Source organism: Ischnura elegans, chromosome 5 (assembly GCF_921293095.1).
Source record: "Ischnura elegans chromosome 5, ioIscEleg1.1, whole genome shotgun sequence".
NCBI lineage: Eukaryota > Metazoa > Arthropoda > Insecta > Odonata > Coenagrionidae > Ischnura > Ischnura elegans.
In genome coordinates, this window is record NC_060250.1 from 81,870,441 (window position 1) to 81,897,829 (window position 27,389).

Consider the following 27,389-nt stretch of genomic DNA (forward strand, 5'->3'; position numbering starts at 1 on the left):
GAAAAACAATAAAACACGAACACACGTTGCTTAATCGCAACAAGCATTCAAAACGAATGCATTTACATTGCAAGCAAAAAGCTGTAATTAAATTTTGTCACAAAACATGCAAGGCTATTACAAGAGATGCAGCTCAATGGCAAAAATAACAAATATATGCGATTGGATGAAGGAATATGCCCAATTAGCCGTCCATCTATTTCATCAATTGCGTAAGTGAAAGTTTCCCTGATAGTCCGAGGGAAGTATTAATTTCTCGAGTTACCACTGAATCATACGATGAGTAGGAGATTACAATTAAAAAAATAGGTCATTACCCTAATTGATAATAATAATGTGCGCTTAAATGATTCCAATGAATACCAAGACGAATACCACAGTAATTTGGTTTCAGACTCTAGCGTTCATCGTGAGCATTAGGCGGTATATTCTATCCAGGTATTCTCATTCAATGGTATTCACAACGGAACCCGAGAATTTTGTTGGAGTGGTATTGACGTATGTATTCATTGCGATCATTTCAGGACTTAACCAATCATCCGGGTACTCACGCGTCCGTGTGAGTATTCAGTACTCAAGAGACAATCAGTGATTACTTTCAGCAAACCTCTACATTGGATTACAAACGTGAGGAGAATGATGAGTAATCCTGCTTATACATTGGAATGTATTATAATCATATTCGAAGATTGTGATAGGGTTGCTTAAGTAGAGGCAATAATAGGTCACTCGGACCATAGAGGAATGGTAGCCTTATAGATTCTTAAGGTTCTTAAACTTACCATGCGTGTCTTGACACCAAAATGCAGAGAAATCATCATGCTTTTAGATATCTGCTGTTATTCCCCACCAGACAACCCCCGCAACATTCAACGCCATATTAAGGTCGAAATAAAGTTGTCTATTCACAGGCAACAAATGGCTGTTTGCTTCATGAGGGAGAGGTGTCCCGATGAAATTAGGTACGCGGATAATAGCATGGAAAACCAGCGCATGCGAAGGCATTAACCGTATTTGGAGGTCGTAATACACCTACTCTTCAAATCGCTACACAACATCTATTCATTTAATCGTACCTAAGCAGTAATTCACATGAAATCACAGCCAATACCAATTTTAAAACTCCACAAACACGTTGAAATTTAAGAGGGTCTTCACGTCAATTGACAAATACAGTAGTAGAGCCTTTCAAAGAAGATTGGTTAAAAAATAGGAATTATGGAAGTAAGAGAATGATATATGGTAAGAAAGGTAAGAGGAAAGTAGGGTTTAGAGAAATAAATGTTACCCAAAGAACGGCAGATTTGTGTCAACGGAAGAAAAAAATCACAAAAGGTAGGATAAAAGGACACAATAACCGAAAAAACATTGACTTTATTGAGATTTGAATTGGAAGCTTGCTCAATCGGCAATTGCGTGATCCATGCTCGAGTTTCGGTCAAATGAAACACGTTTTCTCAGCAAATGCCTACATTTATATCGCTGCAGCATTTCATGCAACTGCGTACTAAATAAAGTCATGTTATGCATCATTAAAAATATTATCGCTGAATTATGACAAAAGAGGGTTTGCTCCTTCGTCAGTAGCTCATTTTACGCTAGCACAACTTCGTCTCTTGTGCCAAAAAGTGAACTAGAGATTCGAATACTGCACAGTACACCCCTTCCAAAATTCGATCAAGGAAACTATGGGTTGTTGGCGTAACTGGTAGAATACCTGCCCAGCAAATATGAGATACGGGTCCGAATCGAGTTGGGTATCATTATTTATCCCCCACGAATTGTGTAGGGGTTGGGACTGTGTTTGAGGAGAAACTGACGAGCCGAAACGAGCAGAAAAGAGGGATTGTGGAGATCCTTCTGAGAATGTAAACACTTACCGTAGCGCGAGAAATCACCACGGCAAGTCACGCGGGAACGCAGGCCTGCGCGCGCAAGCAAATAAGTCAACACCGTCGGCCGGGAGACGTGCGATCCTGACGACGAAGCAGGCGTTGAGAGGGATGATGAGCCTGATGCCTGCGCGTGGGGAAATGGATCAACAGTTTGGAAAAGGGGTTAACAGTTCACAGGCGCGAGTACAGTAGGAAGGCGTTTCTTCTTTAAAGAGACAGGAAACGACACGGTCCACAGATAGTATGTCAGCTGCCAGCGTAGCCTCAACTGGTACCGCGCGGCGATCCTTCAAATAATACACAGAACACCTGGGACAATTCAGTGTTGTATCTTTTTCCTTTGCGAGGGATAGATTAGAAAAGGGACAATCAGTTCACACGAGAGCGTTAAGCAGCTTGCGCTTCTTTTTTTTATCAGTCAGCAGACGACAAACTAGTAGCCTCCGGAGAGTAAGTCAGCACTGACCGTAGTCTCATCTGCCATCACGAAAAACGAAATCAAATCCTCCTCAAACGAACACAGGCTCTATCAGGGATGATTCCTGCGCGAGGAGAACACGATTGGAACCGTAAGGGAAGGTTAAAATGCTCACAGGGCGTGCTCCTTTTTGACACAGCTACAAACACACACAGCTACGTCCCCCTGCAGAATTCACAGTTTTCACGAATTCACGAATCGGTATCGCACTACATTCGAATCCTTCAAAACCGAGCACAACACACAATAAACAACGCAGAATGGAGGGAGAGGGAGAGGATGGAGGTGAAAACCTCGGCGAAAGGTAACAATCCACAGGGAGAATCGGTTCGATTGTGGGTAAACATATATATTTGCGTATTTTATTTTACTGCCTCCACTGACGCAGGGGGCACGGGAAAACGAAATCTTCCCAGGAGAGAGAAACACGAATCCACGGGATTTTCCACCATCGAACCCCCCTCCCCACGTAAAAGCGCCACCTGCGCACTCGGCGATGCCGAAACAAAAGGAGAGGGATTTTCCACAGATGAGGGAAGCGGAAAGTCACACAGAGGAACGTCTTCTCCCTTCTCTATCAATCCTTAAAACGATTCCAAACACTGGAAGGGTCACACCATTCTGCAGCGTGGGGGTTAGAGGTATTAAAAGAAAGAGGGGAAGATAAAAATGAGAGGAATTAGGTATAAAAGTTTGTTTTCCTCACAAAGTGGGACCAAAACAGTCCTTTTCAAACGTTTCGAAGCACACGGAAGAGGATCAGCATCAGGTCGGAGGGATTCAAAGAAGAGGGGAAGATAAAAAATAAGAGAAATTAAGCATGCAAGTTTTTTTCTCTTCACAAAGTATGACTTTCTTCCCAAAAAAAAACAGTCCTTTTTAAACGTTTCGAGACACACACGAGAGGATCAACAAACAGCCATTTCCATTCCGCAGCGGGTAGAACGAAGGGAAATAAACAAGAGGGGGAGATAAAAATTTTAGAGAAATTAAGTATATATAAGTTTTTTTCTTCCTTCACAAAGTAGGACCTTTCTTCACAAAAACCAGTCCTTTTTAAACGAAACACATATACACGAGAGAGTACCAGCAAACAGCCATCACCATTCGGCAGCGGGCGGAACGAAGGGATTTAAAAGAGAGGGGGTGGACGAAAATGAGAGAAAACGCACACAAATGTTTTATATTTTCCCCTCATCTATTCTGGAGAGCACAGTGCACTGAAGGGGGTTGGACCGGAAGGATGGGGGTGGGAACACAGTGGGGTTTTAGCAGCTACGTATAACGTCACCTGTCGTCGATTCCACGCCCGCGAAGTAAGGGGGCAAGAGAGAACGGGGAGGAGGAACGGGCAGTGCGCGGTGGAGAGGAGTGGAAGAAGGTTTTCAGAAGGGAGCTGCTGCCGCTGCTACTGGGAGGAAATTATGAGACACACGGAAGCCAGAGAGGGCAGTTTACATTTATGTATACATAACTGGTGCCGTGTCCTGGGTTATTAAGAAGCTAGCGGGGGAGTTAAAACAAACCCTCTAAAGGAGAAAGAAAGCGGAGGACCAGCCACGAACCATCACCGGGGAAAACACGGAACGGGACAAAACCAACCCCCGGCCAGGCCACAGAAACACAAACGAGATCTGTGAACGTAAATATGTATTCACGTGCGCATTTCAACCCTCATCACCGAGATGGGCCCGGCAAACGCCAATGGAGGGGTGGCAGAGCGGAGCTGGACGGTTTTAAGTGGAAGGAAGGGGGAAGGTGGCACACAACCAGGTACACCAAAACACACCAGCGGCACCTCCACCACAAAACAAAAGACGACGACGGTACTACGTACACACGCTTTCGTACAGGCGTCCGAGCGAGGAGCGCACGGGGTAGGGTATAAAGCGAGGAGAGGAGAACGGCGGCTCCGTGTTGTGTGAGTGAGAGAGATGGGAGAAGGGGAGGGGGGATGATAGTGGAGGCGCGGGGGCAAGAGGGTGCAGGGAGGGAGTTCCCTGCTCCTGCCCCCGGGGGCAAGAGGCTTGTGGTGGGGGGAGGGAGCGGCGGGGAAGTTCGGCGGGGGAGAGCTAGTGGATGCGGAGGGGGCGAATATACGGTGGGGCTCCCGGCTGGAACTAGAGCTGAGTCGATCATTCGAGTCGGTTCACGAGTCATCCGTTCTTTGTGACCGATTCATGAGCGAAAGAAATGAATTGAATCATCCTTCACGTTCACATCCTTATCGCCGAAAGCGTCTCATAGGCTGTACCGTTGAGTACAAAACACCCCAAACAGCCAGTTGTCAAAAGCGTGTCAAAATATATCGCATGTATATAGTTGTGAGTGTAGAGTGGCGTTGCATCAATTACTAGCAATTAAAAAATTAAATCAATAGTGCATAGAAATTATACTTTTTAAATTCTTTTAACAATTTAAATTTTTTTTTAATCAATATGGTTGCATCTGTTTTTTTTATCTGATTTTTTTGCAATGTATTGTAATTCATACCCCATGCTATTTTAGTAGGAACTAGCAGGCCACACGGCATTGCTCGGGAAGGATAGTATACAGAGAAGTGGGAAACTTGAAACTTGGAATTCATGGTCACATGGCAAGATTTTTAAAGATAAAGGAACAAATCAGGTATGATGGTGGTACACATATGTAAGAGCAAACAATCGAAAACACGATTTCCGTTCACCGCACACAGGACCAGCGCCCCACAACATTGATCATTACGTGTGTCCGTAAGTTCGTAGACCAAAAAGGCACCAAGTATGCACCAAGAGGAGTTAAGCGTAGAATCCTTTTGAGTTATGTTTTCCTTTCGAGCGTGTCAAGAGGTGTGCCTACCCGGCAGGATGTTAACCACAGGCGTTGAATGAGGTGATGTACCAAATGGTAATGGGAAAAGCGACGCAAAGGACGCGTTTAACGCAACGGAAATTAGCACTACGGGATTCGGGAGCATGAGATGCATCTTCCTACTAACTTTGGTTGCAATCCGTGAATCCTGGTGGAAATGCATAGTGGAATCACGAAGAGACATATTCTTTTATGTACTTAGAAGATAGATAATACAGTATAAGAAGGTAAATCAGATGATCGTAATAGTAGTATTTTTGTTTTGAGGGTGCGTCGATATCTGAGTTCATTTTGCACCGCACCGTATCATTTGTTAAAATTTTGTGCACATCACCACATAAACTTGAGAAATCTCTTAATTCTTGATTTCTTAAAAATGGAAACACATAAGAGAAAATTTATGCTTAGCGAATCGTATACTTATATTTTGTTTAGAAGACCAGTTATTTTCAAAAGTGTAAATTAATATTATTTGTGTTTAATACATTATATCAGACGGTCACAAGTAAGGAGTACCACAAGGAACTGGGGAAAAAGAGAAATGGATGGCCGCAATATACCAATCTTAGGATTGTATTTTACAAAATAATGACTTTAAAGGCGTCCTAAGTGGGTTTGATAAATTATTAATGGGCGTGGACCGAATAATTTGCATCACTATGTCCCTGTGGATAGTAGCGCTGACGTGAGACGTTTTCAAGGCGTACTGAAGGACGTGCTATGACTAAATAATGAACAATTCATGGGCAAAGATGTTGATTCATGAAATACACTTGATGAATATACATTATACACCCGATTGGAGCGGAGTCGGTCCTGAGTCGATAGTTCACAATGACTCGTGGAAAAGTAGAAAATGAATCGAATAATGTTTTCTCGGGATTATAAGAACTAGATAGAGAAATACTTCTCGATTAGTGATCATTACAATTTTTATTTTCAATGGCAACTTCATAAAACCGATTTTTTAGAAGAATTTAACATATTTTGTGCACTGCGTCGATTGGTTTCATATTTTATCCATGAACATCAAAATAAAATTTTCAGAACCTTGGCTTATACATATTTTTTATCAATAAACCCTCGAAGTGTACAAAACTATACGTGGCCCAGAAATACAAATAGTTTCAGCAACGATTTCAAGTTGAGATCTAGTGAAATGATGAACTATAAATAGGTAAAACTGATGAATTCAAAATAACTGTGTGAAATCTTTCCATTACGGAAAATATCACGGAAAATATGGTAACTAACATTTTGATAACTACGTTATGATACCTGGGTCGTGCTTTTTCAAATATATTAGTGAACCTAACAAAGTTTATTCTCTCTTTTTCCACGATAAATAGGTATTCAAATCAATTGAATCACATTTTCAGAAAGTTTTTTTGATCCATTAAAAAAAGGCGCTAAGATACATCATAAGGAATTATGCTACATTAAAATGGGTAAGCTTGGCATAATACGGCATTAAATACTTACCAATGAAACGATGTAATATATCTAACACTCTACGATGATAGGTGATGTGATGCGCCTTTTAAGACGTATTAACGTTTCATAAGGTGCCTGTAAGGCGCTTCATTATAGAGGGGTGGAGAGTAATTGCGTCACGAAATTTTAACCCTTGATAATTGATGTCCGTAGGAACCAAAATCACTGATGATGTTTACGTCGAAAACCCACCATTTTTATACAACAGAAACTTTGAGCCAACCGCTCCGATTGGCCGCGAGTCCGCCATGTTACCGGATTCTCTGGACAACTCATGACGTCGAATGCTTAGCCTTCCGGAAATTAACTGATTTGTGTTACACCGCATCCTTGTTCATTAGGAGCTCAAAGAAAATATAGACAACACAGATTTTCGGCTTCAGCCAAGATTGAAATGACAAAATATGAGACCAAAAGATGGTAATAATGGGTCTGATTGGCTGGCTATAAAGATGGTCTTTGTACACACCTTGCTCATTTCCATTGGAAATTTTATTTCCAATAACTTTTTTAAGTATCAGGATATTAATAAAACCCACAAACAAGCATGCTTTTTTCTACCTTTTACCATTTACTACAAAAAACTTGAGTTGGTGTTACCATTTTGGCATCGGTTAGGTGGCGCTGGCACAGCTCAGCAGCGCTTTTGCATATATTTAATCTGAGACATCAAAACAGTGACCTTCTGATAATTTCATTGAATTTGCGAGAAAATTTAGCAGAGAACTTTCGTAGCTTCAGAATTTTTTTCAGTCAACATAACCCCATTATGTGATGGACTGACCCGGACCCGACCAGAAGGACCTGACAAAACCTGAAGATACTGGATATATTTCCGGCGAAACAGTCGCCATCAGTCATCAAACAACGTAATAGATACCCGGAAACCACGATAGCATTGACAAGTCACCGCGGAAGCCTTCACAAAAATCATAACCCCATTTTAAGCGTCATGACGCAAAACACTAAATTTTTCCTGAATTCTTTGGAAAGACGTTCAATCTCCTTTTAATTAAGCCAAAAGCCTTTTTAATGTAAATGTAACACGTCTGGGCCAAATTTCTCGTTCAAGATGCTGGAGAATGGAAAGCTGGCGAATCCATACGCATATGTTTCCTATGAAGGCCTGTTTACACGATACATTATCACGTACGAGTTAATGTCTAATTGCCTGAATGATTTTGTGATCCACAACGGAATATGTACGAATGCATGAACCAAATTAGAAGAGCATCTATTTTCTACACATTCGTTCGCACAATTTGGGTGGTTACACCGCGCATTTTGGCGTACATTCTCGCGTACATACATTTAGACATTAATTCGTAGGGGTAAGTGAACCATGTAAACGTGCCTTTAAGGAAGGCAGAGACAACGCTACCTCCGTAACACACTGCAGTGAATAGATAGGGGCATTTAAATTCATTGAATGTGTGCGGAAGATTTCAAAGTTGGCTACAAATATCGTGAAAATTAGCCCTTCGATACCACCCATTTTGGCGTTCATTCTCGCGATCATACATTGAGACATTAACTCGCACGTGTGTAATGTATAGTGTCAACAGACCTTGAGATTTGCAGAACCGAATCATTCACTTGGACCAGTTCTCGCACGAGCCGAATCATCGGAACGGATCAAAATTCCCACCCCTAGCTGGCTGGCACCCACAGCGAGAGGCGGGCGGCGGCAGCAGCTCTTCGCCCCGTCCCCCTCTCCCTCCTCCGCCGGGGAGATTGAGCGGGAAGACAAGGGGCGACAGAGGGCGCTGTGTGTGTGAGTGGAGGGGCCACGGAGGCTGGATGCGGAGGAGGGGACTCCTCCTCACGGCGGCAGCGGAGGTGAGCGAGGGTGAAAAGGGGTGTTTTCTTTTATTTTACGATGGCGGGAAAGGGTGAGGAAAAGGAGAAGGGAAAAACAGATAATAGGGTTGATTCGAATAAATGTATTTTACGACTGTGTACGCGGGTCCGCATAAGTTGTCCTCGTAAACGCAAGACGTATACAAATGCAAACCATCATTTGTGATACCAGACCTTAACCGTTATTGGCCTCACTTAGCTAGTATACGATTAAAATTCATGAAAAAATCACAATGATCTAAACGCAGTACTCAATTGCTAGGCAATGATGAATTACTGATCAATAATTAATTGCTGGTCAATAATGCATTGCTAGACAATAATGAATTGGTAAAAAATAATGAATCGCAATACAATAATCTATTGCTATACAATAACCCATTGCTAGACAATAATGAATTGCAAGATAATAATGCATTGCTAGAAAATAGGGACTATGTCTCGGTGAAGGTACTTGTAGGCGGGTAAGAGATAATGCCAATGTCGATCTCAAAAGAGAGGAATTGGAGAAAGTGAAGTAATTAACCCACGTAGAAAGCGCGATTGCCTGCGATGTAAGAAGCACAGCAAATACAAAGTCTGATATATCGCGAGCTTAGGCATCGTTCACGACGAACCCGCTCCAAGAGATTTAGAATGGCGACGAGGAAACAGTACGTGAAATAAATCTTGTGGACAGTGGCACTCTCCGGATGAGAAACATGCACAATCGGAAAAGCACACCAGAAAACTCTGGAAGCCTTCAAGATATGGCGCTAGGGGAGGTGTGCTGAAGATGGATGGATGGATAGGGTGAAAAACGAGGAGGTTCGCCGAAGAAAATAAGAAAAGGGACCTGTGGGGTACAATACGACGTCGGTGGATAAGCCTCTTCTTAAGATATAGCAATTACGAGGGAAATATGATGGAGAGAAAAGTGAAGTAAAAGTCCCTCGAGGAAGACCAAGCGATAAGTACTTGGGCCATATAGCGGAGGACACATGGACGAAGAATATCAGGGAAGCTTGGGAAAGGGACAACTAAAAGATTGCCCATCTTAAAATCGCAGCACTACGAATGAACGAATGGCAATAGAATCTTGCAGTCAAAGAAAAACACAAGGATTTCGGTCACAAAACGAGACATGAGTTACAGAGGAAAATAACTGACAGAGAAGTCGTTAAAATAAAACAAAAAGGGGCACGAATTAGCGTCAAGTTGAGAAGATATTAGAAAAGAGGATATAATCAATAAGGATGAACTGACCAAAAATGTCTCGAATGTGACTGTATACGAGATTAAATATTTCTTCGGGCTGTCCTTTTGACACACACATTTTCACATTCTCTCTTTTCATCATGAGTGATAATGTGCGAAACTTTCCTTTATACTGAGACTCATAAGTGGGATCCATATTTGCAGTTGGATGCGACTATTATCTGACTTCACTATTTAATGGGATGGAAGATGCACGACAAATATAAAGAGCCGAGTCGAATAGTTTACGCATAAGACCGCAACCATCTAAAAAAGGCCATTACTTTAGCCAAAGAAGATAAGATGGAGACAACAGAAAACCGGTAAGAAAAAAAATTCGTTTGGACTGAGGCACTCCACAGATCGGGAGATTGGAAAAGCGGAACAGAAAAGAAGAGAAGCCTGTGATACCTTGTACTTAAAAAGAATAGGGAGGCTCAAATTGACGGACAAGTCAGGCAAGAGAGGAGTAAAGGCAATAGCATCTTGCAGTCAAACAAAAACACAAGGATTTTGGTCACAAAACGAGACATGAGTTACACAGGAAAATAACTGACACAGAAGTCGTTAAAATGAAACAAAAAGGGAAACGAATTAGCGCCAAGTTGAGAAGATATTAGAAAAGAGCCAAAATAAATAAAAAGAATATGGGAATAATCACTCCACGAAAAATTAAAAATGTTATTGACAAACTTAAACAGCATCATAGGTCCATTCGTACGGTATCTAAGAAGAAATTACGAAATAGGAGCACGACCTGACACCAATAACCTAACCTCATACAGAAATCACATTATAAATAAATTGCGGAAAAGGAAAATGTAAATATTCCATATATTTTAAAGAAATTAATCGATAGCCAGCTAATTTCTCACTGACGCTGCAGAAAAATACGATGGAGAAGAAAATATCAGAAACGATGTAGAAGAACTGGGGATGACAATAAACGACGCTCATTGGTGCATGCGTAGTGGGTCAGTTACTAGGTAGTTCGGTTCCTACCTGTACGTCTGAAAGATACGCATTAATTCTCAACGAAAGGGGATTCGGGAGGGTTTCGCTCGGATAACAAGAAATAAACTGCATATGTGAAGCGCCAAGTAATCCAATAGTGTAAATGCCACATAATCATATGGTAGTTGTAAGTGAAGAAAATTCATAAATTGCAAACAGCGCACAATTTATATACATGACATTTATCGTCTGGCTATTCTAATGACAACATTCTAAGAAAATGTCGCGCAAAATAGGGCAATAGATTAGAGAAGAATATTCACTTACGGAGAATACCATTTTGACGAAGACTCGATATACGTACATTCGCGGGGATTACATGGAAAACAAACAATTGGAGGATGGCGAGCTTTATGAAACAAAATTAATACAGCATAAAAATATTTTTTTATATAGAACGACGTTTTTTATGTGCGATCAGAAAGGAATAAAAGTAACTTTTTGTTCAGTGAATTTTTCAATTAACTTTGATGTAAACCAATTTGTCGTTATGACTATCATTCTCGTTCCTTAACATTATCACAGAACCGCCATCGGATTTTGGCGGCAATGCTTTTAACTAATCTCCATTTTAAATTTTTAATTCTGAATAACAATGGAGATACATTAAAAATAACAATTAGAGTGTTATACTATTTTATTGTAACATGGTTCTGAGTTATCCTGAAAATTTCAGCAGGCTAGCTACTCGGAAAGAACGTTAAAATTGAGTTAATTTTAACCTTTTAACACGGACCAACCCGGACAGGATGACAAACAACAAAGTGAGAATAAAACACGTTATAAAAATACAGAAAATGTCACAAAAAAATTGGATCCGAAAAGAGATAATTCATTCCTCGCTAGTCATCCTAAGGTTGGCACATTAACTAGTTCATGACTAGTGTCGGTGTACGTACTTAAATGGGCGGAGGCATGGACACATTTTAAGGAACACCAACGGAAAAGGTCGGCGAAATAACTGTTTCGAGACTAAAACGCAAAGAGGGTAGATGTGGATCAAAATACAAACTAAAAAGGTGACTAGTAAGATACAGTTTCAGTAACCCGGAAAAAAAGTTGACAGGTAGGTGCTTGGAGGAGGCCGAAATCTTAGGTCATTTTCGGCACAGAATGGTGGAAGGAAACCAGGCGCCGGAAATACAGTGCTTTTAACGAAAGGCTCAGAAGGGCTGACGGATTAGCGCTGAATTTGAAATGCCCACCAGAAACCACACAAGCAGGGACCGGATAGTCTCCGACAATATATCTGCCTCAGCCGGGATTTGAACCCGGGAAAATGAGGCGAGAGGCCTTTACACTCTAGCGACTACACCGAACTCCTCGCATAAAATACTTAACATCCGTTCTCGGACCCATATAAACTAATAAAGATAAATTTAACATATGGCGTAGTTCGGGATGGGATTTTTTGTTTCAGAAATAAAATGATCACGGATTAGTCACAGTGTGGCAGGAAGTTGCTGTTTTCTGCGGTACAAGAATAAATAAATAAATAAAGTTTACCGAAAAAAAACTTATTAAAAAGACGGAGCTAACTTATAGGACACATCTTGAGACATGATGGCCTAATGAAGACAATCCTCGAGGGACATGTGGATGGAAAGAATGGAAAAGGAAGACCTCGAATGGAACAGGTAAAACAGGATGTTAAAGAGAAGAGATACGTAGGTGTGAAAAGATAAGCTGATAGAAGAATTGAGTGGAGAGCTCCGTCGAACCAATCTTAGAATTGTTGACCATTGATGATGATAATGACGGAAGAGAGCATAGGGGAGCACCACCCAAGGAACAATCATCATTCTATGACAAAAACACAGGTCGCTTTTGGCACAAAATATAACAGTCTTGGAGCACCAGCACCAGCCTTTCAGGGTACCATGTAGCCGTAAATATTATTTCATGTACGTAAGTTAACAACCGGAAGGTCACTCTAAATATCTTTAAAGTTTGTCGCTATTCCCAATTTGCTTGCCAGGTTTTCTTGTTTTTGGTTTCAGGAATAAAATGATCACGGATATTTCACAGTGTGCCAGGAAGGTAAATTATGGGGAGGGGATGTAGTAGGTAAGGAAGGCATATTTTGGGGTTTTGTGGCTTGCCATTAATTTGAGGTTCGTACACCCATAGATAAGTAAGAGCTTTATTTTCATTTTGGGCCAGAGCTTTATCATTTATTTTAGGTTTGCTTATAATTGAGGGGGTTAGAAGAAAAGGGGTACAAGTGATATTTTTGGCTACATAGAGTTAGGCACAGAAATTAGGTAAAGAAAACAAAAGAGATCAACTAAATATTTAGAAGCGCATTTGATTTTCCACTCGATATCAGGACAGCACAGAGAATCACTCTTATCCCATGGTCACCAAAGAGTTGTAGTGATCTTGGCCTTGTTTTTGTGCATTTCTTTTATCAACTTCTGTTCCTAATTCTGTTTAGAAAAAAAATCACTTGTACCCCTTAACTTTTCACTCCAACAATTCGGTGAGGGCGGAGCTAATCCCGCAAGTCCTTTTGTAAGTCACGATTCCTGATGAACCAGGACAACACCGCTACTTTTCTGATCAGCTTGTTCTCGGTGATTTGTATCCTCTGCAGAAGGATTTTGGTAGCCAAACCGATGATGCATTAGTGAAAACATACGCGAGGGTGCATTGAGAGTCCTGGTAAAATGGAAAAGGCGGCAAAAGGGTGCGGGAAGACTCCAGGGTTGTGTGGTGCAGACCCTGGATGGAGCGCGCTTCACGGGTGTACTGTAAACCCTCCCTCGCCCCGCCCGCCATCCCGAAAAGCATCCCCATGAACCTCCCTCCACCCCCCTCATTCCCTCCCCTCTCTGGGCGCACCTTTTAAAACGCTGGGAGAGAGAGAGGATAGTAGTCCGCCTGCGTCGAAAGGAGTGACGTCACGAGGAGGAGGGAAAAAGTGGGAGGATGGCGAAGGGAGGGGAGGGTATGGGGATGCAAGAGAAGAAGGGAGGAGTAGGGGAGGAAAGTAGGGAGGGGAGGAGCCATGACGTCAAGTTGTGGAGTCCGAATGGATCAATGACGTTTCTAATGTCACCTCTCATGGGAGTGCGGCGGGGGGTGCCTCGCGGTTTTGAAGGAAGAAAAGGCGAGGTTAGTTTCGCGATGTGCTTTACAAGCCAAGAATTTTCATTCCAAATAGTATTACGGTTTTTTTATTTCAAATGGAATCTAAAAATGTACTGAGCCCAATTATATCCAAGAAGGTAAACACGAGATAATCATGCATTGTAAAAATGCCGCAGGAAACCAACACAAATAAGTCCCCTTCGCAAAAATTGATGAGGCACTGCATAGGAGCGTTTGCTGGTTCACAGCTTCAATCGGCGTAACTCCGCTAGAAATTGTCGTTTTCTGAGAAAAAAGACAAAGTCTCTAAAATCAGAAAATATCAATAAAGGTAATAAATTTAAAAAAAAGTAATTTGAATTATAGAAAGCCCTCTCAAATTTATTTCACCAATGGTGGCTGTGATTGGTGGAATTTTTCATCTTTAGGCACGGATCGAGCTAAATCAAGTTGCAGAGAATGGGGCGAACTTTAACCTCACCTGTCATCACCAACCTTCGGGTTGCATCACTGAGCAAGTGAGAGTATTTAGGCCAGTGCATTTGTATGTAACTCAAGATGGTACGACGCACGATTTGCGGGAGTTCACACCACTCGCCCAGATATCGTAAAAAAAATAAAATCGCGACAATTACGTCTATACCCCATACTCCATGTGGGTGAAAACTTACTCCGTGTCGAATACTCATAATGTAGCTCGAGATACCCGATGTAGACGTAGAACGTTGGTAATGCACGTGACGGATGAGCTTACTCCCGACTGTCCTGCGAGTGTGAATTTCGCACATTCATAATTCAGCGTAGGGGGCCAGTTCTCTTCCCTGGACCAGTAAGCTCCGCGAGGACTATAGTTTGGCATAATCTAAGGCTTCATCAGGATTCGGACTATTGGGGTCCTCAACAGCCAAAATCTGTACATCCGTGGCCACCAAACTTTCCACAGCCTATTAAATGATCGAATAAAAAACGCGAATGCAAGAAGGAGAAACATAACCACAATACGATTAATAAGTAATTGAAGTTATTTTAAATTTGAGGAGCTGAAAACGCAAGATGCATCACAACCATTAAAGTACTCCAATTTATTAAATCAGCGCAGGAACAATATGAACAAGCACATTTCAGTAAAAATAAATTTAAACATTGTTTTTAGAAAAAAATCCATTTTCAAGTCAAGAATATTCCTCCAAGCGCAGATGAATCAAACGCCAGGTGGGTTTTGACCGGTCCAATCAGTCAACCAAAACATATTAACCGTATAATTGCAGTATTGAAGGGAATCTCGAAAGAAATCGATAGGAAAATATTTTCATCAAATTATCGAAAAGAGTGCAATCAAAGGGAAGAGATTCTTTGATTTATACACATGATATATGAAGAATAAAAAGACGGTTGATTATATAAAACGACAAGGAAAATGAAAAATTTGGGTACACCTTAAGAACTAGGCAATTTAGAATTGAAAATCAAACGGGTGTATGCAGCAACAAATGTACCGCAAGGAAGGGTGTGTGGATCTTGCTGCGACTAGAAAACTACCCGTGCAGTTTGGAACATTTAAATATTACACGAGGTTGAAAAATTAGTACAGATACGCAAGAAAATTAAACAGAATAATGTTATGCTATGATAATGTTGTAAGTGAATTGAGGTCTAAAACATTTTTTACCGTAATTAGGAAGTAGAGATTTTCAATATGGCTACCGCATCGCAGGAATGACATTTTATTAATTCTCTTAAATTAAGTCCTCCCCGCATATATCCCTACTCAATGTTTATATGAAAGAAAAGTATTTAAAGAATAAGAGTATTTAAAAGAATATCTTGCATGATATGCGGCACGAGGAGGTGGAAGTTCTTAATACTAGTCAATGCAATCATCAATGCAATCTATTTTCACAGGATTTATTCGTACACAACACGTTTCGTTGTTACAAGAGCATCATAAACTGAACAAAAGTGCCACTCCATAATTTTGCTGTAAAAACGCAAAGCAACATTATCAAGTGGCACTTTTTAGCAACGAAACGCGCTGTGTTCGAATACATCCTGTGGAAATATTGCCGTTTCATTTCACTAGTATTAAGAACTTTCTCCACCTCGTGACGCACACGATACAAGATTTTATCTTAGGTATTCTTCACCTAATTTTATTCCCGTAACCATGAAGTAGGGCTGTAGCATTTTTGTTGCATCCATTATCAAGTGCCACTTTTGTTCAGTAGATAATGTTGCATTAATGTTGCATTGCTCTCTCTCTCCTCTTTTCGGGGGAAGCTCAATTAAATGGTTTTTTCCTAATGAGCTGTGGGAGCTGGAAGGAAAAGAAGTCTCCAACAGCAGCAGTCCCTCGGACGGAGACCGTTCACGAAATACGTCCGACGTGACACGTCTGTGTGGTGGACAAGGTACGGCGTTGAGAGGGGAGAAGTTGGAGAGGAAGTGGGGTTTATATACATGTTTATTAAAGCACGTAACACGAAGGAAGGTAGTGGACGACTGCACTGGAGAGAAAAATATATAAAAATAAACAAATAAAATACGTTCGTAAAAAATAAAATTTTAAAAATAAATACGCCCGGCACCCTTCAAACCTCTATTTCTGTCACCTTGGTAATTTGAAAGGAACGGGAGTAAGAGCTACCCCTGTTTACATAATTCTCTCGATTCGGTCACCGGGATTCGTCCGTTGAAGTGCGTTATTTTTAACATTTGAGAATGAACTACTTATCGTTCGTTCAAGTGACAAGGAGGGACCTTCAAGGTGAGAAGATGAAATAGGAAGGCGACATGGTATTTATGGTATCAAGATTTTACGGCCTTGATACTCCTACCCCAGTTAATATATCGCATAATTGTGTATAAATACATCTGTGCATATACAAGTAACAAAATGTGTAGGAATACAAATTTTCTGTAGGGATACGATTTTAAGAAAATTGTAAAAATGGTAAAATATTTCAATTGACTCTGGGATCAGTATTAATATTGGCATCATGGGTAACCTGTAATAATATTTGTATCATGTTTTTCACTCATACCCCCCAAGATTACTTAATCTGTTTTTTCTATTTAATAACACTAATCTATCCCATAAATTGAATAAGCATTACGTTATGCTTTACAAGTCCATAAATGAATATATACAAATGAGAATTCAACCTCTCCCCTACGCATTCAGAGACAGAGTTAATCCACCAGAGAAGTTTACTTTCAGTCGTTTAAAATTAATAGAACGCAAGTAGATAGGAGATGCATTTTAATAATATTAAGGTTAACTTTATATTTAAGCGGTATTAATATAAACTACGATATTGAATAATTTTCAAATATACTGTAACTAGGGTGTTCCAGGAGGAATCTGCAAAACTTCAGGAGGTGGGAGGGGAGACAATTTTAAGTATTTTTGTCCTATAAACATGGGGTCGCAACTCCCTAGTTACTGAGCTATGGCAACGCAAGCACTTTTCTGGATGCACTTTGCAGTTACCATGAAAACGGCTTTTCTTGGGTATCCAGCCTTTTCGACATTTTCGACATTTTTCGGCAATACTCTGGATTTTTAAGAATATTAAATAATTAAGCTTGAACGAAAATGTGCGATTATCACTGTCTGGATCAATTAATCTCAAAATGGTTGAGATTGCGCAATCATGTTGTTGGTACTCGCTCAAATCTCTCGTTCAATTAAGCTCAAAGATTAACATTTTCAGACAATTATAATCAAACATTTTCGTACAAAATTAATTATTGCATGTCCTAAAAAATCAATGGGATTTAATAAAATTTCTAAGAGGCTGGATACCTAAGAAAAACAGTTTTTCTGCCGTAACCGTAACTGCAAAGTGAATCTAAAAAAAATGTATGATCTTAGATTTTCCCAGCGTATCAGTTGCAAAAAAGTTTCTCGGGTTTTCCACCGGTTGAACCGAGAAACTTTTCTGCAACTAAAAAACCAATGCTTGCGTTGCCATAGCTCGGTAAGAGAGGAGTTATTCTACCATATTTATGGACTAAAAATGCTTAAAATTGTCTCCCCTACTACCTCCTGCAGTATTTAAGATCCCGGCAGAAACACCATTCAATCCATTTTATAATATGTAGTGGGCACACGTGGCAAAATACAGACACGCCATGTTGACCGTCACTTGAGAGAAAATCGACCAGAAACACCGGGATCTTTGGGCGGAAACGATGTCCCCTCAAAAGATCCAACGCGACCTCAAAGGTTACGGTATTAGCCATAAAGGGTTTTAGCCTCCGATGAAAAATAAATTTGAGGCATTTTTCACGAGGGATCAGCTGCGTTCACGTTAAAATTTTTGAGGTTTTTGGCCTTTTTCGGAAAATCCCTACGGAAAGGTCAAAACCTTGGTTTCATCGAGAAAACGTTGGAGAAAAAGAGATCATATCCTACACGACACGATTAACATTTTGTCGTCGTGCCTCACTGTAATTAGTAACATGTTTAAAAAAATCATCAAGGGTGACGTCGTGATGAGACGGAATGATAGTGAAACAGTCAACCCGATCGGTCACCGAAGAGTAAGCACTAGATAATGTACTCCTTTTTTATTTGTTTGATGAGTAATTACAATATTTCCAACGGATTTCCAAAGGACGAAATTCTGGGGAAATACCGCAATATTTGATTCAACTAATTTTAAGAAATTCCACCCGATCGTGCCGCATATCATATTAGATAATACTCTTTTATCGCAGAGTTGTTTATCGGCCTAAAAAGGGAAGACATACAGATAAAGGATTTGATTGGGCACAAAAAAAACTATGGTTGATACGGTAAACAGAGAGGCGATACAAAAGATAACGATGAAGCAAAATAACAAACTATACCATTTTGTAAATTGGATTCGGGGTATCATCATAATTGTGACGAAAACATTCTAGACATTTTCAAGACTTTTTGAGACGTATATAAAAATAAAAAGAACGACACTATTATTTTGATGCATAAAAAGAAAATATAGGAACGATCACTGATCCATTTAATTCATTTTTAAAGATTTAAACACGGGAATTGCAGGTAAATATGGTTATCAAACGATAATATTTAAATTAGGGACATTAAATTCACTTTGTACGCCCCACACTGACAAGTGACTTGTGAGTATTTATTAATACGGCCATAGTTTCGATATAATCGATTTCCATCCAAATTTCGATACAATCACAGTTGCGATTATCGAGGTAATGACATGACCGTATCAAAGCCCTTGTTGGTGTTAATAAATATTTAGGGTGGGACGTTTAAAGTGAATTTTATTTCACCATATCGTCGTTTCAAAAAGTAAATCTAAAAACCTAAAACGACTTTTAAGTTATTTCATTTCCATAAAAGACCTATTTCACATTATGACTTAATACTTTTGGTATAAACCCATTATTTACTATCAATATATTTCGATAATTTTGCGTAAAAGCAGCCAACTTATTCCCATAGAGAACAATTTTCAATAATGAAAATAACTCACAGGATACTTAAAATGAAAAAAAATCTATAATTTTTGCAAGAACAACATTTTAAGGAAGCATAAACTGAATTTAAAAAGTATCAGGGAAGGGGTAACAGCTTTGTGCACGGTAATGCGCAGGAAAGTAAAACTTAAAAATCGTGAACTATCCAGTACTGATCGATGAACTACGTCACTAAAAGGCGATAACGTATTGCCTGCTTAATGCCATTTATGGAGGTAAGACCGTTCATTCAGCGATGCATCACATTGCAACCTCTTACGCTTTCCTTCGAATATATTTATCATAGAATATAACATATTTAATAATATATCTTTTTTGAAAATTTCCCTACGTTGTTCCTTCATTTTCCGACCCGTAAACTCCCCAGGTGGAAACCCTTCCCTTACTGTATTTGCACGGGCGAAGCTTAAGAAATCTAAGTGGGCTTTTGGCCCAAGGCAGCGAAAGTATGTAGTAAGTGACAGCATCACAACTGAATGGTATTATTTCATTACTCTCATATAAATTCACCAGCGTCTATAAACTTTATAATGTCTTGACCCATCTCTCCGTCTCTGGGTCATTAGCTGTTACTCGAAACTATTCGGAAGCGAAAGCGTAATTCAAAAAAGATAGAACCCAAAACAAGACAATCGTATTTTTATTAAAAATGCCAGGCGTTTAAAAATGAATGGCGGGGTTTCAACGCTTAATAATATGTATATCACTTAACTTACCGCTATAAACAATGCGTCGAGTGAAAGAGCAACTAAAACAGTTTTATTTATTGGCAACCATGCGCATGTGCACCTAATGTTTCCGCCGCCATCCACTAGAAAGCGCTAGTGTAAAAATGGTGACTAGTGAACAGAAAGCTTTTTGCGTTTTACAATTTACGAAGACGGAATCTGTGGTTACTGTGCAACATGCAGACCGTATTACGTTCAGTTGTGATCTTGCAGTAGATAATAACATCCGTGCCTCCACTGCTAGCTGATCTTTCTGAATTAAACAGGATTGAAGCAGCTGCAACAAATTTTACGCGAGAGAAACAGATCAACGTTCAGGAAGAACCCGCATATTGTTCGCTTGACCTGTTCCGTATGACGAATGGTGCTCAAATTGAGCAGCAACTTGCAGGCTTTTACGTATAACTGTTTCAGTTGCTCTTTCATTTGATGTATGACTTATGTTTAGTGCAATACATTTAAGAAAGTGTTAAACCCCGCTATTCGTTTCGAAACACCAGGCACATTTAATTTGAGTAATTCACGTAATTTATTCGAAACAAAATTTTTAGGGTTATTAGCCTTTGCACCTAAAAAAAGCAGATAAAATTGAAATGTATTCTCCCTATCTCTGCCTCCATCCGAGCGTTATTCAGAGACATTTTCACGAACAATGAGGACACGCACGCCCTCTAGATGAAAGAGAGAAAAGAGGAGGAGGCGAGCTGCAACTTTGGTGAGAGATTCTCCTCGCCAGGCACAAATAACCCGAGAGAGCTTTGTTTGCGGGTTTCCCGCGTTCGCGGCCTAATATCTCTTTGCTTACGAGCTAATATATATCCGTCTCTTATCTCCGGCAAACGTGCCGTGGCTCTTCATTACCACACCGAAATTGTCCCACTCCTTCCATATCCCCCCTGCACGCTGCATGTTTGGCGCCCGTGGATTTTTCACACCGGGCCCCAGACTCATGCCACGCATAGGTTTTTTTGATTGATTTGGTTTATCGCGGGGATGAAAGTGAGCTAGCGGATAAGGAGGTTGTAAACAGGGATATATATTCCGCGTCTGGAGCTGGACTCGTCCCGAGGACAAGTGCCCTTGCCTGATGACGCACGCAGCGCATACACGTCGTAAATGATAACGCCGATATTACGAGTAGGAAACTCATGAATTGCCAGCGGAGATGGGTGCCCTTGAATATTTTCGAATATGAGATCCAACCGCTGTCTGCCTATACTAGCGTGTTCTCGAAATAAAATCACATGATTAGTGTTAAGACGAGCCACTAAAGCATACTTCCTGATCGACTTGAAATTAACCGGATACGGCAATTTTCGAAAATAATTAGGACATTCAAAGATAAAGAGTTATAGGATTGATTTCTTAGTGAAAAGATAGAGACGAACGACGAAAATATTGAAATTATAAGATGATTATACCACGCGAAGTCGAATTACCACTATTTACCGTACTCCGAATGGTATTAGTTGACAATTCACTTTATGATAAAAGTATGACTCCCTACAAAATTCTAAAATAAAACATAAAATTAGGGATATATTGGTTCCCGTTTTTTTCGGTTCCGGTTTACCAGCCCAATTTTCAAGAGCAATAAACATTTTTTGCCTGAATGTTGCTTTATCACCGATATAATCAATTTCATTCAATGTATAATCTAAATAGGAAAGATTACCATCCTAAATACATTGGTTCCAGGCACCCGTTCCAAGTTTCTGTTCTTTTTTTAAGACTTTTATACAATATATTAAAGAAACTAGCGAAAATAAGAGGGGACAAATTTTCAGCCAACTTAAAAAAAAGCTTTAAATCTCTTACCAGCAAAATCACACGCTCAACAACATTATGAACACCATCGTTGATATTGTGGGAGAATCATTCTGAAACAGCGGACACAGATGGAGATCCTGTAATGAAAGATGGTGAACACAAATTAATGACTATATTCGCAAATAATATCTTTATGATGAAACATGTAGAAAAAAAAACATTATTGGCCAACACCACACTAAAAAACTATTAATGAGATTTTGAAATAATGAAACTGGAGAATATGTTATAGGTCCAAACAATGTCATTACTAATGTAGATACTCATAAATAATAATACAGCAATAAGCATGCCAAAAACTCGTAAGTAATCTCGTCGTTAACGACAACTACCCTCATTCTGCGCTTCTTACTCACAAAAATTTTAATGCTATCATTTTTTATAAAATTCTAAATAATATAGACCTCAGAAATAAAAGGGAAAAAACGATATGTATAGAGGGAGTGTCTATTAACGAGAAGCATCCATCCCGTTCGACATTTCTATAAGAATACGTATAACCAGCTTAATATTTCCACTAAAATCATGAAATTTTCATTAATTAAAAATTATCAAGCATAAAGAGTTAACTCTATTTATCATTTGCCTATTTTTTATATTTCCTTACACATTTGAGGTAATACGAAGGTGAAATTTTCAAACTATACCTCTATATTACTTCAAATAATTTTGTTTTGCTACAGATAGAGGCTAATGATGAAAAGCATTAATTCTACATGCCTATCTTAAAAATATCAAAAGAATAGACTAAATATTAAACGTTAAATACGTGGCAAAAATTACAACAGGTCGAGTGAGAGTGATGCGCCCAGTGAACTCTCGCACATCTTACAAGACATCTTCATAATAAATCATTATTAATGCCCCAAATAATCATTTTCAGAATTTATATTTTACTTTTCAAGTTAAAATCACTACCTTTCGTAAAAACCCAACGAAGCCAGTGGAAATTAAGCGAACTAATTGCGGAAGAATATGAAACAATTACTCGCAAATTAATAAATTATTGGACAAAAATTATCCCTAACAAACAACCACAAAGCATTCGGCCGACCAGAGAGAGAGAGAATTCAAAATGACGAGAATCTAGCTTAGCGCGTCGTATCGCCAGATTTCCGAGAAGACAGCGCAGTAAACAATTCGATCCGTCGACAGAGGTATGTTCGGGCTCCCGGCAATTTCAACGATAAAAAAAGAGACGTTAAGCTGAGCAACGTACGTGTTCCCAGTCCGCTTCTCGTGCGGATCAACCCGAGGGATTAATGAATTCGACTTCGCGAGCCCGGAACCCTACATAATGCATCGACCAACAAGTGGCAAACCTTCGGCGCAGATTACGAGCTTGAGCCATGAATAAAATGCGCAAAATCCGAGGTGCATCATTTATAAAACCATCGCCCTCCGCCTTTTCCGAACCAAATCCTAGCCCTGAGAGATGCTACCTACGTCTTCGTTCGCCAAGATTATGAACGGAATAGAAAAAAAAACTCGCGGAATTGAAAAATCAGAGACGGCTTGGGAACTTCAAAGGGTCCAAGACAGAAGTAGCGTTGGGAAAATCGATTACGATTGAAATCGAAAATTTTTAATCGTCAAAGATCGAGGAAATTGAGATCGATGCATGATCGTACAGTTTCGATCCAAACTCGATTTTTCGTCTACGATCTCGACAATTTCGTTTTGTCTCACCTGCTCCAGTATTGTTCTATGATAACATCATCCGTCCCGAATGAAATACTTTTCTCTAAGGCCGGCAAAATTGGAAAGGCTCGCTCTCGGACATTAAGAGAGCACTATTTCATTTTTTAAAAAGTCAGCGGAGCCAAATGGTTCCAAACGGTGATCCCAAAACTTAAATCAATGTGCATTTCTAAATTTGTACTACAAATAAATCAATTGTGTGCCATGACTACATTTTTTTACTACTCTAATGTGTATTTTGAGTGTATTTCGAATGATAAATAAACATGTTTTTGTACGAACTTTTTTTTTCAAAAGAAGAACCGTAGATTTTTTCGATTAATCTATAAATTAGCTTAAACTTCGATTTTCGTAGAGAAGTCAAGCTTTTCGTTTCGGTTAAAGATCGAATGCTCGAAAAATCGATTACGAGTTACATTTTTCCCTCACTACACAGGAGCCTCCACTATCCTTCAGTGTAATTTCTGCTTTAAGACCCATTCACAACAACTTAAAAAGGAATAACTTGACTTGTCAATTCAGCATTTTCCATCTCTTTCCGCGTATGCAGACAAAGAGGCAACAGTTTCGCCAGCTTTCCTGCTGGCGTTATCCGGTGAAGAAACTGCTTTGAATCTATAAAATACGCGGACGGAGCCCTAAAATGCTGAATGCATCCATTAAACGCCGCGGAAATCTGCGAAAGAGCATAAATTCACATATTATGACCTAAACAGAGAAACCTATTCCATTAATCAAAGCTCTGACCGCGAATCAATTTTGGAGGACTCTCGATAGCAAACATAACTCTCCATGCACACAGCTGTCTTCACTATAACTGTCTTATCATAAGAGAAATTTGAGCGTTCCTCGGCTAATGACTACTCCAAGGCGAGTTGCGTCCGCTTATGTAGTTGTGAACCAACAGACGCCCTTTCCAAGTTTGAAACCCCATAGGTAAGCTAAGTTACTGAAAAAAAGGCTTTGGCATCTCGCAGAAAGTAAATGCAGAACGATCACTGTTATTGCTTCCTTTTCCATCGATAACATTTTTACTGTACCGACGAGTTCATTTCGATCGAATATTTTTTTCCAATTAATTTTACAATATGTTCAGAAAGTTAAAAAGGGTTCGTAAATATTCAACCTATATTCAAATTTTCAATCGCTAAATCTATCTAGGTTACATCAATGTTCGCATGACAGCGAAGTCACGTGGTTTTAGTTGTTTCATCGACTTAATGGTAAATGCACAGCCACATCGATTGTTCTTAAGGAATTGCATGTCAGTGGAGACGAGGCAATTGCATTTCCGATCAGACACGTAAACAGATACAACCCTATATGAACTACATCATTGAGGCAGTAAGTCCTAGTAACAACTCGGACCACTGGCATCACGTCACTTTAATTTTCTAATTTATGACATAGTTTTAGCTGGTTGTACTGGGATAGGCATGCGAATCACGAGGGATGTGACGCCATAGGTCCATAAGTTCATCGTGAACCGCTCAGATGTTGAGACCATCCATATTCAGCCCTTACAATGCATCTCCTGTTTACATCATCGAATATTTGCATAGGAAACAAAAGAGCGACGCGAAGTCGATGCGAAATAGTGTCAAGATCAATAATAAAGATCCTCTACCCGTAATAATTCAGGGGTATGTCGGGGAAGAATTACACAACAGGAATAATCCATCAAGCGTGAGAAATATTTTGAAGTGTAAACTAGAATATAATTTTGAATTTTATTTCGCAGCCGACCTCAGATTATATCCCTGCCATAGAGAACCTTGCAATATTCCTTATTCGAAAATGCATAAGGGAAAAACACAGACGCTAGTCAAACAAAACCACCTTATTCCCTTATTTCTTCGGAGGTAAGCAAAATGGTTGTTGACTTCCTTCCTGCGATGGGGTTCATCTCGAAAAACACCACTAGAGGGAGAGAAGAGGTACACGTTTGCGAAATACTCTCCAGCAATCTAGCATCCTGGCATTGATGAATAAAGATGTTCAGTTTTTCACCACACAAGAGATCGTAGGAGGGGAACACTGGCGCCACTCCAAAGCTGCGATGCCGATCTCAAAAGGCTGGAGGAAAATTAAAAGGACGAGAAAGAGAGAGGCGGAATACGAAAGGATCACTTGAATAAATACTTTCAACGCGCACTATTAGTAGAGGTACCGAATTTTCTCCAACCGAAATAATGGGTGCATTAGGGTGGGCCGAAAAATGGCTTTTTTCAGGATCAAATTTGCCCTATGTGGGAAAGTTGCCAAATAACATCAGGGTCTGAGATCCGAAATTTTTTCAAATTCGGATATTGTTAACCACTTTCGCCCGAGCCCCGCGTGGCACCTTTTAAATGTCAGGATTTGCATACACCCGAATTTTTTAAATCATTTTCACTCATCGTAAAACCATAAAATTCTTTGGATAAACTTTAAACTTCGTCAATATAGTCTTCAATACTATACTCATAATTTTTTATTACCAAAACGAGATTAGCTGTAACGATTTATTCTCAAAAGGTGAAGCCTCGAAAGTCAACCCGAATTTTCGTAAAATCTAAAACTTGAGTGATTTTCTTAAACGTAATACATAATAAAAATTATGACGAAATACTGTTTAAAACATTTCCAATCAGTCTCCTCACGTCAAAATTATAAATGAATTCTAACTTTCCACAAAAATTTTAATTTCTTGACCCTCTACAGTCATTTTCATGTGTCGTTCAGATAGAGGTCACATTTTTCGAATTATTCACGAAAAAGTAAAAAAATTATACTTGGAGGGGGGCTGATCTCATCTCACACCTCGAGCGCCAAGGGTTTTAGTGGTTCATTCATGAGGCTCAGCTCTTCCACTGTGAAAAAAATTGCGAAAACATGTTTTTTTCCCTCTAAAATCAGTTTTACCCAACACGACGTTAGGTTCAAAAGTGTACATAGCGACGCAGGAGATGGAATAATGTTTATTATGCCACATTCGCAGAGAATAAACGTTAAACTTGCTGTCAACCAACCACAGGTGTTTCACTTAGTACAGCATATAACAAACGATTGAAGTCCCAGTTTCAAGCCACTTCAACATAAGTCCCAGATCGTGAAAGAGATGGCGATTACTCCATTTCCTTCACGCTCTTTGCTTTTTAGCTTTACAATCTCCGATTTTCAGAGTTTACTCGAGCAAGTAGCTGATTCAGTTCGGTAGCAATAAACACAATGCGCCTATCATTCAACATGACAGCTTCCGAATCGCTTCTATATTTCAGGCGTTTAAATATTCCTTTACGCGGAATAAAAATACATAGAAGTCATTATTTAGGACACTGGGTTGTTTGCAGAAGTTTTTCCCTCACTATTCATGAAGTGACTTTAGTGAATATAGCTAATTAGAGAAGGATTGTTTATTTTTGTCCCTTCAAGAGTATGTTGCTGTTTCAATCTCTCCACTTAAACCTCAGGGAGATGAAAAACGTAGCAGGTACTCCTTTATATATCTGGAGACAAAATGCTGCCAAGCAAACATTTCTGGGGCAATTGAAAAATCCCCGAGGCTTTAATTGCCTCGGCATGCAATTAAAAGATGGCCGTCGGCGGAAAAAATAAGTGACGATATGAATATTATTACGACTTAATGGAAGAAAAAAAAATAATTTAAAATTTCCCAGACCCAGATGAGAATGTCACATTCACAAGGCCGCCACTCCAAAATATTTCGTTTCC

The 27,389-nt window shown here is 39.7% G+C and overlaps 1 protein-coding gene across 7 annotated transcripts in view; it reads right to left on the reverse strand.

Annotated features, from left to right (window-relative positions):
• LOC124159116 (protein retinal degeneration B) overlaps positions 1–27,389 on the reverse strand; it is a 274,532-nt gene that overhangs the window by 206,312 nt on the left and 40,831 nt on the right. For 6 of the 7 annotated variants that reach the window (XM_046534682.1, XM_046534680.1, XM_046534679.1 and 3 more), the window contains exon 2: positions 21,963–22,051. The gene's annotated coding sequence lies outside the window, so the exon portion shown is untranslated. Of the gene's footprint in view, positions 1–1,880; positions 2,849–21,962; positions 22,052–27,389 lie in introns of those variants that run through there. The other variant, XM_046534678.1, reaches the window with a different exon arrangement.